The 17,710-nt window shown below is 40.2% G+C and overlaps 1 long non-coding RNA gene across 1 annotated transcript in view; it reads left to right on the top strand.

Moving 5' to 3' along the window:
- Nucleotides 1-1,833: 1,833 nt before the first annotated feature.
- The window catches only part of LOC309643219, a 71,167-nt gene continuing 55,290 nt past the window's right edge, over nt 1,834-17,710 (top strand). The window contains exon 1 of the long non-coding RNA XR_014253629.1: nt 1,834-1,985. This is a non-coding gene — a long non-coding RNA (uncharacterized lncRNA). The remainder of the gene's footprint in view (nt 1,986-17,710) is intronic.

The following is a 17,710-nucleotide window of genomic DNA, read 5'->3' as shown; positions in this document are numbered from 1 at the left end:
GATGGCTAGTGGGAAGCTGCTCTATAGCACAGGGAGATCAGCTCAATGCTTTGTGACCACCTAGAGGGGTGGGATGGGGAGGGTGGGAGGGAGGCTCAAGAGGGAGGGGATATGGGGATATATGTATACATATAGCTGATTCACTTTGTGGTACAGCAGAAACTAACACAACATTGTAAAGCAATTATACTCCAATAAAGATATTAAAAATATATATATGGTGTGGGGAGCTCTTGAATCAGACAGTGGTGGAATCCTGTCACTGCACTCACTAAAGGATTAATGAATTAATGGATGTAATGCATTCAGAACAAAACCAGATCATGATAAACCTGCAATCATTGTTATGATCATTACTGTGATTCTTGTATTAAAATTATATACTCCAATGGTTCCTTTGTTTGGCAGGAAGGTGTTGTGGACTTGGCACCAGGGAAAGAGAGAAGCTTTTTTGATATTAGTTCTTCTGGTATTAGCAGGACTTTCAGCAGAATCTTGGATTATTTTGGAAGCTGTTGAAGGTATTGGGGAGAAGGCTGTGGGAAATGATCCAATTTAGGTACTGAATTCTATAAGTGATGTATTTTTTTTTTTTATTTACTGAAGTTTCATTCATATTAGTAATAGAGTCACAGTGTTATAGAATGTTGAGACCCTTCCTTTTGCTCATAAGGAAACCAAGGCACAGAGGCAAAGTACCTTCTTGGTTGTTCTTTGTATTTTCTAACTCTTTGCTGAAAACCTCTAACTTCTCGCTCTGTGCATCCATTCTCCTCGCGTGTTCTTTGATCATCTTTACAATCATTACTGTGAACTCTTTCTCAGGTAGATTGCCTGTCTCCACTTCACTTAGTTCTTTCTCTGGGGTTTCATCTTGTTCCTTCCTCTGGAACATGTTCCTGTGCCACCTCATTTTGTCTAAGTTGCTATTTGTATTTTCATCTATGTGGTAGGTTAGTTACGTTTCTCGGCCTTGGAGAAGTGGTCCTCCGTAGGAGGCGTCCTGTGCATCATAGCGGTGCACTCCCCTCTCATCACCCAAGCTGCATGCTCTAGGGCTTCCCCCTAAGAGGGCTGCATGGGTCCTTCTCTTATGGCAAGCTATGTGGTTGGTCTTGTTGGCTTGGTTGGCCCCTAGTCTGGTTGGTCGTCAGGTCCTGCCTTGTGCGGAGGCTGCTGGCTGCTGCAGTGGTGCCCGGTCACCAGGTGGCTGATTGCGGACTCCTAGGGGGCCCCGGGGCTAGTGCTCGCTCACTGGTGGGCAGACTCAGGGTCCCGAAGGCTCTGGGGCTGTTGCCCGCCCACTGGCAGGTGAAGCCAGATCCTGGGGTTAGTACCGGACTACTGACAGGCAGAGCTGGTTCCTGGAGTCTGGCTGCAGGGCCCAGGGGTCCCAGAGCTGGTGTCAGATCACTGCCAGGTGTGGGGCGGGAGGGTTCATGTCACAGCTGGGTATGGGGCCCGGGGTGTCCCGAAGGTCATGTTGGCCTGCTAGTGGGTAGGGCCTGGGCCCAGCTGGTCCCAGGGTAGCTCTGGCCTGGGTTGCGGATCTTATTTTTCTTGTTTCTGGAGTCTGTCCCCCTGGTGGGTGAGGCTGGCCTAGAGGCTTGTGCAGGCTTCCTGGCGGGAGGGGCGGGTGTCCGTCCCCTGGTGGGTGGAGCTGGGTCTTGGCCCTCTGGTGGGCTGGGCCCATGCGTAGGGGCGAGTCCAGAGGCAGCTGTGGGCTCTTTAGTTTTTAGCCTGTTTGCTGGTGGGTGGGGCTATGTCCTCACCTACTTAATTGTTTGGCCTGAGGTGTTCCGGCACTGGCGCCTGCAGGCTGTTCGGTGGTGCTAAGCCTTGGTGCTAAGGAGCTGAGATACCAGCCACCGGCAGCAGTGTTCACGCAGCTGAACGGTCCCCAACGTGTCTGACACCAGTGCCTACGCCCCCAGGGTGAGGCACAGCCGCCCCCGCCTCTCCAGGAGGCTCTCCAAGACCAGCAGGTAGGTCTGACTCAGGCTTCTATCAAATGACTGCTTTTGCCCTGGTCCCGGTGCGTGTGAGATTTTGCGCGAGTCCTTTAAGAGTGAAGACTATTTCCCCCAGTCCTGTCGGGCTCCCGAAATTAAGCCCCACTGACCTTCAAAGCCAAAGGGTCTGGGGGCTTGTGGGAAGTACCTCCTTGGGCTTGTGCAGCAAGTAGAGACAGAGGTAAAACGAGAGCCCAGGTCTTCCAGCTCCTGCTCTGAGCCGTCTTCTCAACTGTTTTGTAAGGTGTGCAGGCCTGTGAGGACAGGCCCTGGGGGACAGCTTTTCTGCAGGGCCCAGCACAGCCCCGGGCAAAGAGAAATGCTACGTCAGACCTTGCTGGTTGATCAGACGTTTGACTAGGGCCTCTGCAATGATGCCTTCTCATTCTCCTTCCACTCAAACACCAGCCCCGGCTGCTTAAGACGCCTCCTCATTTCAGCTGTGTGGCTTCCCTTACAGCTCAATCCTTGCCTCTTGAAAACCTGGTCTCCCTTTCTGTGACTGCTTTCCTACAAGCTTGTCAATCACCTTCACTTTGTTTCTGGTGCCTCGGCGGTATCAGGTGATGGCTAAGAGCTTGGACTGTAGAATCAAGCCAGCCTAGATTCAGCTCACACTTCAGCTCTGAGACGTCAGGCAAGTTATCTAACTGCTCTCAGTCTTGGTTCCTTCATCTGTAAAATGGAGGTGATAATGTCTATGTGTTTATGGGGTGGGGGAGGATGAGAATTACATTAGACGATGTTTTTTTTTTTAACATCTTTATTGGAGTATAATTGCTTTACAATGTTGTGTTAGTTGCTGCTGTATAACAAAGTGAATCAGCTATACATATACATGTATCCCCGTATCCCCTCCCTCTTGCGTCTCCCTCCCACCCTCCCTATCCCACCCCTCTAGGTGGTCACAAAGCACTGAGCTGATCTCCCTGTGCTATGCGGCTGCTTCCCACTAGCTATCTGTTGTACATTTGGTAGTGTATATATTAGACGATGTTTTAAATTGGATTAAGTTAGGTGAAGTATGAGGAATGTCTGGCTCATGCAAAGTGCTCAAAATCTGACGTCTGTTCATTATAATATGCGTCCATATTAGAGGTGGGGGCAGTAGCTGGCAGGATTCAGTGCCCAAAAGCTATATTTAAAGATGTCCTGCTCTTTTTCTAATCCTGTTTCCTGATATCTAGTATTCCATGTTGCCAGTCATTTTTTCTCAAATCATCTTGAGCTCAGAGATAGGAATTCAATACTGTCCTTCATTTATTACACATTTGCCAAGCACCTGCTCTGTCAATCAAGGGGATAGACAGCAGACGCCCTGCCTCCAGCCCTGCTTCCTTTGCAAAGTTGGGTTTGCTGGACTGAGGGTAGTTCACAGATTCTATGATCCAAGGGTCCTAGGAGTGAGATGTGACATTTGTCAGTTGTATGGGAGGGAGTTTGTCTGAAGGTCTCCCCTGAAGACACCACAGGCTCCCTTGTCTCCTCTGGAGGGAATCTCAGTCCAAACAACAATGTACTTACACATCCTTAGATACAGAGTCCTCCATGCTTATAGCGAGAGGGAGGGAGGGGGGTTTTTCAGTGGCAAGAAGAGGAGAGCCCTCCGATCGCTGACCCTGCATTGCCATGACAGCACCCCATCCTTCCATGGCCCATCTATGGAAAAACCACTTGAGAGTCACTCCCATTCTCAGACCCTGGGGCTGGGGCCTCCATTGGCCGCAGAGCCCGGTGTCATGACAGCCCTAAACAGGATAGTAAAGAAACATCACTTAGAAGACATCACCAAGCCCAGGAAATGAACCACTCACTAAAAATAGTGACTTTTACCCTTTCTGTAATTTCACGTTTCCAGGTGAATCACATGAGCTGCCTGAGAACAGGGACTCCCCCTTGCAAAGCCGTGCATTGCTTTTACTTCCACGGTGCCTCACACAGTACCAGGTGTAGTAGGTATTCGTAAATATTTGTTGAGCAAATGATTTCCAGGTGTCTAGAGGTGATCTTCCAACACTGAAGAGCTTATTATATGCTGGATACCACTGGGCACACCTTACGCAAATTAACCTCTCCACCCTTCAGTATTCTCATGAGTAAAATTGGCATGATATTAGGAATAAGACTTATTGTCACGTGTTATGAGTTTAGTAACTTGTCCAAGGTCACATGGCTAACAGATGATGAAGGCGGGCCATCCAGATATCGGGTCTATGCCATGTGGCAGTCCTATGGGAAACTCTGGATGTGAAGTACTGCAGAGCTCTTCCCTCTTCTCCCAAGCGCACTTCCCTTACCCTTATCACAGACACAAGTCATGAGCTAGACTAAGCTCCGCCAGGACAAGGGTTAAATCTGTCTCATCCATCCTATAACTTCCTTGCCCAGAATAGTACCTGACAATAGCAGGGGCTAAAAACAACTTTGTTGAATGAATGAATGGTGAGATTACTGTGTGATGGGTAAGGATTTTTTTAAAAACAAAGAACATCGAGTGTAACTGTTCAGGGTTCAGGAAGAAAAAGCCAGTAGACATAATTTTCTTTTTTTGGGACTCAAGTTTTGAATTAAATCCCAGAACGCAGATTCCAGAAGAGATGACAAAAATAATTATCTTTAAAACTCACATTGTGTAGTGTGACTTTTCCTTGGAAATATTCAGTACACAATTTTGAGGATGCCGGTTGGGAGGGAAGATTTTTTTTCCCCTAATAAAATAGTACAGACCACTTCAATTATCTCTGGGAAAGGGATGTTTGTTCTTCCCTCCGCCCGTCTTTCACTGAGCTCTGCCTGCCTCGTGAGGAACTATGGGAAAGAACGGATGTGTCTGCTTCTTTCCTTTCCTCTAATAAAGTTTGTCATTTACTGAAAACTAAAATGCTGTCCTCTTCCCTGCATGATTCATACCCATCCTCTCCAAGTTTGGACCTCTGAGCCACTGGCGAGGGATGGAGCCCCATTGTCCTCCCTCCCACTGGAGGCTGCTCTGTGCTTGTATTAGCTTGGGCCAACATATTAGCCAAAGGGGAAAGATTTGTGTTTCTTTGCTCCTTACCAGGACTTCTGGGTTGTTTTCTGGCTCTCTGCAGATAGGAAAAGCTTAGATCAAAGTTGGCCTTTCTCTTCTTTGGGGGATCTAGGGAAATATAGAGCATGCCACAGCTAGCTGTCTTGGAGGGGGCCATCCCAGCCTGCGTGAAAGGACATGAAGAGATGGCTGTTGAGTCTTCTTGCTGAAGCAAGGGCAGCATCCGTGATATGTTGACAGCACATAAGTGCCACAAGGACAGGGATCCTTATCTGTTGAGTTTACTGATGTATCCTAAGTCCCTGTACGTGTGCCTGGTACCTAGTAGGTGCTCAACAAATACATTTTGAAAGGATGAATAACTCTGGATAGTTTTTCGAAAAACACATCATCTTTCCTCTCCTGGAATGTCTTTCCTGCCTGGAATACCCCTCCCTCTTCTACCCTTCCTAAGGCAAAGTCCCATTTTTATTTCCTGGGCAGTACAGTGTGACCTCCTCTGGGGCATTTTTCAGTACTCTCCGCCCCAGGTGTAGGTATTACTGCCTCTTCCTAGCCCTCAAAGCACTTGATGCATTTCACTTTTCTTAGGGAAATGGGCACGTGAAGTTGCAATTATGTAGTTACATATTTTTGTCCTCCAAAAAGGTTTTTTCGATTAGACACCCCATTTGTTCATTTCTTTGTCCCTAGCATCTACTAAAACTATTACCAGTCATTCTAGCACGGTGACTAAATGCTGCCTCTGGAGCCAGAAAACCTTGGTTTGAACTCCAGCTCTGCTATTTGCCAACCATGCAGACCTGGCCAATTTCTCACTTCATGCTTTTGTTTTCTTTTTTTGTAAAATGGTAATGTTAACAGTATTTGTCTCCGAGAAGTTGTGAGGGCTTTAATGAATTAATACATGTAAAGCACTTAGAACTCTGCTTTGTGAAAATTAAGCACTCAATAGTCACTTTTATTTTTTATTTTTTTAGAGTGGTACTTATAGTTAGTATCTTTTTTAATTTATTTATTTTATTTATTTATTTTTGGCTACGTTGGGTCTTCCTTGCTGCACGCAGGCTTTCTCTAGTTGCGATGAGCAGGAGCTACTCTTTGTTGTGGTGTGCAGGCTTCTCATCGCAGTGGCTTCTCTTGTTGCAGAGCACAGGCTCTAGGCGTGTGGGCTTCAGTAGTTGTGGCATGCAGGCTCAGTAGTTGTGGCTCACGGGCTCTAGAGCACAGGCTCAGTAGTTGTGGCACACGGGCTTAGTTGCTCCGCGGTTTGTGGGATCTTCCTGGACCAGGGCTCGAACCCATGTCGCCTGTGTTGGCAGGTGGATTCTTAACCATTGCGCCACCAGGGAAGTCCCTAGTATCCGTTTTTAATTTCTTTTTAACAACGTACTTGTCTTTTGGTTGTTTCCTATTCAAGCAATCTTTTACCAGCAGTAACCTTTGATTTTTGTTTGGGAACTCATCTCACCCTAAATCCTAAATCTCAGTCTCTGTAGTTTTCTCAGAGCTACATTCTCCTCTCCCTTCCCCAATGCAGTGGACCTGTGAATCAGGTCTGGCCAGTCATTTCCCTGGTTCCATGATTGGGTCAGAGATGGATACCTGACCTCATCACAGAGAGGAAAGTAGTGTGAAGCTTTTGTTGGGATTCCTGGGATGGAGGAGATTGCCCTCTCCACACTGCACTGAATCTGGAAAGATTTGAGTCACTACTCCAGCTTTCTCACCTACAGAAGGGTAGGGATTATCTGAAAGCATCAAGAAGAAGAAGAGCTGGACCAAGAGACAGAGAGGAGAAAGCTGGATCTTTGATGACACTGTTTGAGCCCCAATCAATCTAGGCCAGGAGCCAGCAACACTCTTGGACATTTCCTTTTATGAGCCCTATTCCCATGGTGATGGCTGCATAACAATTGCTCCTCAATTTAGTGGCTTGGTCAGTGGCAAACTGCATTTTGCTCATGAATCTTCAATTTGGGGAGGGTTCAGCAGAGATATCTCAGATCTCCTCCATTAGGTGTCAAAGGTGGTGGCCCGTGGGCTGGGACCATCTGAGGGCTTCGTGGTTGATGCTGGCAGCAAGGGGATGGGGGATCAGCTCCTCTCTTTATGGGTCTCCTCCTGTGGATTTTCCTCATGAGCTAGTCTGGGCTTCCTCCCATCATGGTGGCAGCTTTTCCCCGAATGAGCATCCCACTCTCACCCCCAGTAAAAGAGAGAAACAGGCAAAAACTGCATCCTTTTAATGGAAAGTCACTCGGCACTGATTCTGCCATCTTGATTGGTTGGAGCACTCACAAACCAACTTAGGTTCAAGAGGAGGGGAAGATCAAAGTTCTGGAAGAGCATGTGGGACTGGAAATATATAGCTGTGGCCATTTCTGGAAAATGTTATGTGTCACAGACCTTTCTGATAAAGTTTGTTGTTTTCCCCTTTAATCAAGCCACAACTTTTATCATCTTTTGTTCTGCTCCAAATTTGTTTAGGAAGAAAAAAATCTTGGATTGTAGGGAAACCTAACAACAGTGGCATCTAAATAGATTTATTCAAGTAATTAGCTTTGCCAGTCAAGGCAGGCTCACTCTGCAAGCCTTAAGCAACATGGCACCCGAGATATATTTGTGCAAGCATTCTAAGCCTCTCAAAGCACTTTCATACCTATGAAATATCTTGGCCCATCCAATAACAGGGGGCAGGTATTGTTAACTTTGACTTACCTGACCCCGTTTAAAGATTAGCAGAGCTTGATAGCTAGAGAGAAAATAATAGTACTATGTAATAGACGGTAATGAGTTTAATAGAAGTCCTAATTAAAATTGCTATAGGCTCATATACATTTGGGGAAAGTTGGGATGAAACAAAACAAAACAAGGGTTTCTTTTTAATTTTCAAGCTAGGACTTTCAAAGTCCTTAATGTGTCATTCACCACCAGAGACTAGAGCACAGACTATTCTGAGCTAATTGGACCCTGGAACATTTTCTTCTAAGACCCTCTTGCTCAATTCTAGTGCTCCTAGGAACACAGTTTGAGAAATGATGGCATTCCTAAGGTCTTGGAGGCAACTATAAACTCTTTGTATTATTTTTCCTACTTGCTTTTTTTAAAAATGCTTTTTTTGTGTTATTATTTTCTCCAGCCTATTAAATTTCATAGTTTTCATATAAACACTCCACAAATGGTGTCCATATGAGAATGACATCTTCTGATTTATTTGGGGGAGTAACTGCTATCTTCCTGGGTGGGATAATGTCTTTCATCTGTAGAATGTGAGACTCTATGGTACGTGGTAACATTGACATGCCATTGAGCAAGGTAAGTCTGCCACCAAGAGAAGTGCCCATTCCCAGTTCGGAGGGGCTCTAATTCTTTTTGACAGTCTCATGGGTGCGCTGTGTCTGGTATATATTTCCTAGCTCTGGAAACTGGATCTAATCCTTCAAACCAGGACTTCCTTTTAAAGGCAAGCCTATGAGCCAACAAACAAATAGTGGATATTCACTTTTCTTTCATAACAGTGTTGCTTTGCTAATACTCATTTGTTGTGTTTATTTAGTTATCGTTTGCTTGGCACTTGGCCCGTTTGTGATTGGTTCTTCCAAGCAGACAGGGGAGTAGAGCAATTCTAGAAATGTTGGCTTCCTCTCAACTTTTTTCATTTCCCAATGAAGTTCCCTGGTACTTGCTGCCCCCTGAGCATTCTTATCAGGAAACTCCTCTATGGTTTCACGTGGTATTTGGTACCTATTGTCAAATATTTACAGGCTGCCAGCACTCAATGTGTGACATGGAACACATCCCCATTGGATTGAGCATCGACCCAGCAATTTAGAGTTCTTCTGTTGTGGGTTTCTGATGGAGAGAATATCACAAACAGCAGGAAGAAATCTTATCCACCAGATGACACAGAAGTGTTACTCTGTTCCAAATCTCTCTCTCTTTAAGAGAAGATTCAGCCCAATAATACAGAGGTCGTTAGAAAAGAGATTGTGTTCCTTATTTAGATCTTGTAGGCGATGATAAGAGAAAAGGGCAAGGAAATAAACAAGGGGCAGAGAGAGAGGGCTGATATTTGAGCCCAGCATTGCTCAAAGTATTTTCCAATTAATATCCATTCTGCAGAATTGTCATCAGTTGAAAAAGAGAGAGATTGTTTAGTCAGATGAATTTAGGAAAACTGCCTTTAAGAACAGTTTTTAGTGTAGGACTCAGGGAAGCCCTTAATACATTAATGTGTTTATGCATCTCCACAAGGAGGTAGTCCAAAAGGACAATGTTCTAGACATTTCACATGAATTAATTTCTTTTAATCCTCACAATTCCATGAAATAGGTAATATAATTACCCTCATTTTACAAATGAGAAAGGCGAGGCACAAAGTTAAGACATTTCTTGCCCAGAGTCACTCAACAAACAGGTAGTGGAATTAGAAATTAAACCCAGGTCATCTGACTCCAGAGCTATTGCCCTGACCCACCATACCATACAGGTTTGATAAATAGTGAGGAAAGTGTGAATGCACCATGGGAGTTATTTCAGGGAAGTGAAAGGTCATTGCCTTTAAAGTGGTTTTACAGCATGTTTCAAGGAGAGAATCTGATGGGAAGATATTTGTGCCTTTTCATGTGATCATCATATTCCTGATTCTTTCTAATGGCACCAGCTTCTCCCACTCGCATCATGTCCTTAAGCGTGCAGTGAATGGTCTATGGGAGGGCACTGTGAATCATGGTATTGTATCTGGTGGCTCCTTCTTGACCTTGGAAAACGAATATTCAGGCTTTCCTCTTGCTTAAGATGTTCTTAAATTATACCAAAATTTCATGTGTCTTTTAAAAGCTAACAGACTTTATTTGTTAAAGCAGCCTTAGGCTTGCAGAAAAATTAGACAAAAAGTACTTACAATTCCCACACACCCCCTCTTCCCCACTCCCATAACCAGTTTTTCCCATTATTAACATCTTGCATTGCTGTCGTACATTTGTTAGAATTGATAAACTGATATTGATATATTATTATTAATTAAAGGCCATAATTTACATTAGGGTTCACTTTTTGTGTTCTGTGGGTTTTGACAAATATGTAATGTCATGCATCCATTACATGTGCTATTACAGTATCATGCAGAATAGTTTTACTGCCCTAAAAATCTCCTGTGCTCAAATGATTAATCCCTCTCTCCCTAGATCCAAACCCCTGGCAACTGCCTTTTCCAGAATGTCATATAATTGGAGTCTATAGTATGTAGCCTTTGCAGATTGTTGTCTTTCACTTAGCAATGTAAATTTAAGATTCCTTCAAGTCTTTCACAGCGTGATAGTTCATTTCTTTTTATTACTGAATAATATTCCATTATATGGATGTACCACAGTTTATTGATCCATTCACCTTTTGAAGGACATCTTGGTGCTTCCAAGTTTTGTCAATTATTAGTATAGCTGCTATAAGCACCCATGGCCAGGTTTTTCTGCAGATGTAACCTTCCAACTCATTTGGATAAATAACTAGGCATGTGATTACTGGATCACATAGGAAGAGCATATTTAGCTTTATAAGAAACTGCCAGACTACCTTCCAAAGTGACTGTACTGTTTTGCATATCCAGCAGCAATGAATGAGAGTTCCTGTTGCTCCACATCCTTGCCAGTATTTGATGTTGTCAGAGTTTCAGATTTTAACTATTCTAATAGGTGTGTAGTAACATCTCATTGTTTTAATATGCAAGACATATGATGTTGAACATGACATATGATGTTGAACATATTTCATGTGCTTATTTGCCATCTGCATATTTTCTGTGCTGAGATCTGTTCAGCTCTTTTACCCATTTTTAAATTGGGCTGCTTTCTTATTGAGTTTTAAGGGTTTTTTGTATATTTTGGATACAAGTCCTTTATCAGATATGTGTTTTGAAAATATTTTCTCCCAGTCTGTGGCTTGCCTTTTCATTCTCTTACTAGTTTCCCTCATAGAGAAGATTTTTAAAAATTGTAATGAAGTCTGACTTCTCAGTTTTTCTTTCATGGATCATGGTTTTGATGTTTTTGAAAAGTCATTGACAAACCCAAGGTTTGTTGATTGTGTTAGTTTCATGTGTACAGCTGTAATGGTATTTTGTTGTGGCTTAAATTTGCATTCCCTTTGTGAATAAAGATGTTGAGCACGTTTTTTGTGTACTCAGCCACTTGTATATCTCCATTTTTCAAGTTACTGTTCAAATCATTTTCTAATTTTGAATTGGGTTGTTTATATTTTGAGTTGTATAAGTTCTTTACACATTTTGGATGCACATTCTTTGTCAGATATATATTTTGTAAATATTTTCTCATCTGTGATTTGCCTGTTTTCTTAATGTTGTCTTTTGACAAGCAGTGTTATGAATTTGGTGAAATCTAAAAAAAAAAAAGTCATTGACAAACCCATGGTCACCTATATTTCTCCTATATTATCTTATAGGAGTCATATTTTTGTATTCTACATTTAGGTCTGTGATATATTTTGAGTTAATTTTTGTGAAAGATGTAACATCTATGTCTAGATTAATCTTTTTTTCCATGTGAATATCCATTTGTTCCAGCACCACTTGTTTAAAAAGACTACTTTTTGCATTGAATTGCCTTTGCTTCTTTGTCAATGATCAGTTGACTATATTTGTGTGGATCTATTCCTGGGCTCTCAACTCTGCTGCATTGATCCCATTATTTCACCAACACCACACTGTTTGATAATTGCAGCTTTATAGCAAGGCTTGAAATTGGGTGGTATGAGTGTTTCAAATATCTTCTTCTTCTTCTTTGACATTGTGTAGGCTATTCTAGTCTATTGCCTTTCCATATCAATTTCAGAAACAGTTTGTAGATATCAACAAAATAACTGGTGGAGATTTTGATTGGGATTGCTTTGAATCTAATATAAAGTTGGCAGCTCTACAATATTGAGACTTCTTATCCATGAACATAGAATATCTCTCCATTCATATTTAGATTTTTTATGATTTCTTTCATCAATGTTTTGTAATTTTTCTCACATATTTTTGTTTATTATTTGTGTGTGTGTGTGTGTGTGTGTGCGCATGTGTGTTTGTGTGTATGTATGTAGTATATGTTTTGTTAGATTTATACCTAAGTATTTCTCTCTTTTTTTTGGTGCCAATGTAAATGATATTGTGTTTATAAATTAAAATTTCAATTCCAATTGTTCATTGTTGGTATATGGGAAAGCAATTGACTTTTTTATATTAACCTTGTATTTTGTAACCTTGCTATAATTACTTGTTAGTTCCAGGAGGTTTTTTGGTAAATTCTTTGCAATTTTCTACATAAACCATAATGTCAGCTGCAAGCAAAGTATTATTTCTTCCTTCCCAGTTGTATACCTTTTATTTCCTTTCCTTGTCTCATTGCATTAGCTAGGAATTCCAGAATAATGTTGAATAGGGTTGGGTAGAGGAGACATCCTTACCTTGTTTCTGATATTATGAGGAAAGCTTCTAGCTTCTCACCATTAAATATGATATTAGCTGTAGGTTTTCTGTGATGTGTAGTTGTGGAAGTTCCCTTCCATTCCTATTTAGCTGAGAGGTTTTATCATGAATGGATGTTGAATTTTGTCAAACACTTTTTCTACATCTATTGATATGATCATCTGATTTTTCTTCTTTAGCCTGTTGATGTGATGGATTACAGTAATTGATTTTTGAACATTGAAGTCACCTTGCTTAACTGGGATAAATCTCACTTGGTTGTGCTGTATAATTCTTTTTATACATTGTTGGATTTAATTTGCTAATATTTGGTGAAGTTTTTTGCATCTATGTTTTATGAGATATATTTATCTGTAGTTTTTGTTCTTTTATAATGTCTTTGCTTGGTTTTGGTATTAGGGTGATGCTGTTCTCATGAAAAGCAATAGGAAACTTTCTCTCTAATTTTATATTTCTGGATAAGATTGTAGATAAATGGCACAATTTCTTCCTTAAGTGTTTGGTAGAATTCACCCAGTGAAAACATTTGGACTTCACCAGTGAAATCATTTTGGCATCACTAGTGAAACAATTTGGGCCAGGTGCTTTCTGTTTTAGAAGGTTATTTATTTTTTTATTTTTACCATAACCACCCATTTCACCCACCCCTGCCTCTGGCAACCACTAATCTGTTCTTTCTATCTATGAGTGCAGTTTTTTGTTTTTGTTTTTTAGATTCCACATGTGAGATCATACAGTATTTGTCTTTCTCTTTCTTACTAATTTTACTTAACATAGTGCCCTCAAAGTCCATCAGTGTTGTTATAAATGGCAGGCTATCCTTTTTTATGGCAAAAAATATATACCTATGAATATATATCACGTTTCCTTTATACATTCATATATATGCATTTCCTTTATGCACTTATATATAATATATATGTGAATATTTATCACATTTCCATTAAGCATTCAGCTGTGTATGAACCCTTGGTTTGCTTAGCTTGTTTCCATGTCTTGGCTATTGTAAATAATGCTGCAATAAACATAAGGTGCAGATATCTTTTTGAGACAGTGATTTCATTTCCTTCAGACAAATACCCAGAAGTGGAATACCCAGAACGACCATACTAGATTGTATGGTAGTTCTATTTTTAATTTTTTGAGGAAACTCCATGCTGTTTTCCATAGTGGCTACACCAATTTACCTTCCCACCAACAGTGCACAAGGATTTCTTTTTCTCCATATCCTTGCCAACATTTGTTATTTCTTCTCCTTTGGATAACAGCCATTCTTACAGATTTGAGGTGATATCTCTTTGTGTTTTTAATTCACATTTCCCATTATTCATTGTTTTAATTTCTTTAGTAGATATAAGCCTATTCAGGTTACTTATTTCTCTTGGTGTGAGTTTTGGTAACATATAATTCGAGGAATTGGTACATTTCATCTTAATTATCAAATTTGTGGGCATAGAGGTGTTAATAATATTCTTTTATTATCCTCTTAATGTCCATAGGGTTAGTAGTGATGGCTCCTCTTTTGTTTCTAATATTAATAATTTGGGTCTTCTCTCCTTTCTTCTTGGTTAGTGTGACTAAATGTTTGTCAATTTTATTGACACTTACAATGAACCAGCTTTGTTTTCATTAATTTTCTCTACTGATTTCCTTATTTCAATTTCATTGATTTCTGTTCTAACTTTTATTTTTTCTTCTCTTCTTATTTGGATCTAATTTGCTCTTCTTTTTCTAGTTTCCTAAGGTGGAAGCTTTGGTTATTGATTTGGATCTTTCTTCTTTTCTAACGTGTCCATTCAACGCTATAAGTTTCCCTCCAAGCACTGCTTTTGCTGCATCCCACACATTTTGATAAGTTGCCTTTTCATTTTCATTTGGTTCAAGATATTTTAAACTTTCAATTGACACTTCTCTTTGGTCTACATGTTATTTAGAAGTATGTTGTTCGGTTTTCAAGTACTCAGAGATTTTCCAGCACTATGTTATTGATTTCTAGTTTTATTCCATTGTGGTCTGAGAGACTACTTTCTATGATTTCTATTCTTTTAAATATGTGAGGGTATGCTTTATGGCCCAGAATGTGGTTTATCTTGGTAAATGTTCCATGTGGGCTTTAGAAAAATATGTTCTGCCATTGTTGAATGAAATATTCTATAAATGTCAACTAGATTCAGTTGATTCATGGTGCTGTTATGTTCAGCTGTATCCACATATAGTGGACCATTAGATCTGTCAATTACTGTTAGAGGGTCGTTGAAATCTCCAACTATAGTAGTGAATTTGTCTAGTTCTCCTTGTAGGTCTGTTAGGTTTTGTCACATGCATTTTGACACTCTACTGTTAAAACACATACACATTAAGGATTTTTATGTCTTCTTAGAGAATTGACCCCTTTATCATTATGTAATATCCCTATTTATCCCTGATAATTTTCCTTGATCTGAAGTCTGCTTTGTCTAAAATTAATATAGCTACTCCAACTTTGATTAGGTTTAGCATAGTATGTCTTTCTCCATCCCTTTACCATCAATATATCAGTATCTTCCTATTTAAAGTGAGTCTCTTGTAGACAATGTATAGTTGGTACTTGTTGCTTTTTGTTGTTGTTGCTGTTATCTCCTCTCACAGTCTATCTTTTAATTGGCATATTTAGACCATTCACATTTAAAGTGACTATTGATATCATTGGCTTAATATCCACTGTATTTGTATCTATTTTCAATCCAGTGCTCTTTTTTTTTTTAATATTGAATTTTTTTTTAAACAACCTTATTGTCCACTTTATTTATTTATTTATCTATTTATTTATTTGTTTGTTTTATTTTTGGCTGCTTTGGGTCTTCGTTTCTGTGCGCGGGCTTTCTCTAGTTGCGGCGAGTGGGGACCACTCTTCATCGCCGTGCGTGGGCCTCTTACTGTCGCGGCCTCTCTTGTTGCAGAGCACAGGCTCCAGACGAGCAGGCTCAGTAGTTGTGGCACACGGGCTTTGTTGCTCCACGGCCTGTGGGATCTTCCCAGACCAGGGCTCAAACCCGTGTCCCCCGCATTGGCAGGCAGACTCTCAACCACTGCACCACCAGGGAAGCCCCAATCCAGTACTCTTATTCTTTGTTTCTTTTCTTCCACTCTTTTTCTGTATTCTATGGTTTTAATTGAACAGTTTACATGATTCCATTTTCTCTCCTCTCTTAACGAATCAATTATAATTTTTTTGTTAATTAGTGAAAACTATAGTTTTCAGTATAAATTCACAACTTATCCAAGTCCACTTTCAAATAACACTTTACTGCTTCATGGTTAGTGCAGGTATTTTATAACAGAGTTTTCCCATTTCCTCCCTCACATTCCTTATAGTATTGTTGTCTTTCATTTCACTTATCTAAATGACAGTCACTGAAAACATTGTTGCTGTTATTATTCTGAACAAGTTGCTGTCTGTTAGACCAATTAAAAATAAGAGAAAATAAGTTTAATTTTACTCTCATTTATTCATTCTCTAGCACTTTTCCCATCTATTATTTGCTTGTTTGTTTATTCATTTTTATTACAGTTGATTTACAGTATTATATTAGTTTCTGATATATAACACTTTAAGTATTTTACTCCACTCTTTTCTTGCTTGCATGATTTCTGTAATTTGTAATCTTGTTCCTCTATATGTAAAGTGCCCCCACCTTCTTGGCTCCTTTCAAGATTTTCCCCTTTTTTTAAATTTTCTGAAGTTTGAATATAATATGCCTAGGGGTAGGTTTCTTAGTGTATATCTTTTTTCAGTCTCTAAGCTTTCTGGACCTGAAGTTTGTTGTCTGTCATTAATTTTGGAAATTTCTCAGCCATTATTACTTCAAATATTTCTTTGGCTTGTTTTCCACTCACTTTTCCTCTGGTATTGCCATTATGCACATGTTACATCTTCTGTAATTGTCCCACAGTACTTTTATACTCTGTTCTTTTTAACTTTCTTTCATTTTTCTCTCTACCTTCAGTTTGGGAAATTTCTGTGGATATATCTTCAAGGTCACTGATTCTTCTCTCAGTTGTGCCCAGTCTACAGATGAGCTCTTCCAAGACATTCTTAATTTTTGTTACAGTGTTTTTGAATTCTCACATTTCCTTTTGATTCTTTCTTATGGTTTCCGTCTTTCTGTTTATATTACCCATTTGCTCTATACTCCACCTATTCCATTAGAACCTTAGCATATTAATCAAAGGTATTTTAAATTTCTAGTCAAAGATATTTCAGAAATTTCTAATTTCTGCCATAGTTGAGCCTGGTTCCAATGCCTGCTTTGCCTCTTAAAACTGTGCTTTTGCCTCTTAGCATGCCTTATAATTTTTGGTTTAAAATTAGATGTGATATATTGGGTTAAAGAGACTGAGGTAGATATGCCTGTACTGTGAGTTTCTATGTTTATCTGGCTAGAATTTAGGCTGCATTTGCTACTTGCTGTGGCTGTAGGTATCAGAGGCTAATTTTTCCTCTCTTATTTTTGTTTTTGCCTCCCCTGGTCTCTCTGGGTTTCCCTAGAGGCTTCTTAAATAAACTCCAAGCCTTGAAGTTCATTTCCCTGTAAAGCACTGTTAACAATACAGGAGTCTGATAGATGTGGTGGAAAATGTGGGAGCAGTGGAAGCATCCTATAGGCCTGTAATTAATTCTCATTGTTTTAATGAGACTGTGATCTGAACTGTGACATTCAGAAGAGCTTCTCAGCTTTTTTCTCCCTTAGATGAGACAGGAAGTCTAGAGCGTGATGTACATGGACATTTCCCTTCTCCTAGATGAAGTCTAGAAGGGCCTAGAGTTGGGTATTTTCCTTCCTCCAGGTCAGTTAGTCTCTGATAAAACCCAAGTCATTAGGCTCTGATAAAATGTTTCTTTTCTTATACAAATTTATTTATTTATTTATTTAGCGGTATAACTGACATACAATATTACATTAGTTTCAGGTGTACAACATAATGATTTACTATTTGTGTATATTGTGAAATGATCACCACATTAAGTCTAGTTAACATCCGTCACCATACATAGTGGTTTCTATGTACCACCATTCATAGTGGTACATAAAAGTGTTTCTTTTGAGGGAAGTCCTTTATTAAGCAGAATGGAATATTCTAGAAGTATTTCAAAATCGCTATTTCCTTACTTCTCTTGCCCTCCTCCCCACCAGAAACACA

This window comes from Balaenoptera physalus, assembly GCF_965194825.1.
Source record: "Balaenoptera physalus genome assembly, chromosome: 14".
Lineage (NCBI taxonomy): Eukaryota > Metazoa > Chordata > Mammalia > Artiodactyla > Balaenopteridae > Balaenoptera > Balaenoptera physalus.
This window is presented reverse-complemented; position numbering and strand designations above follow the sequence as displayed.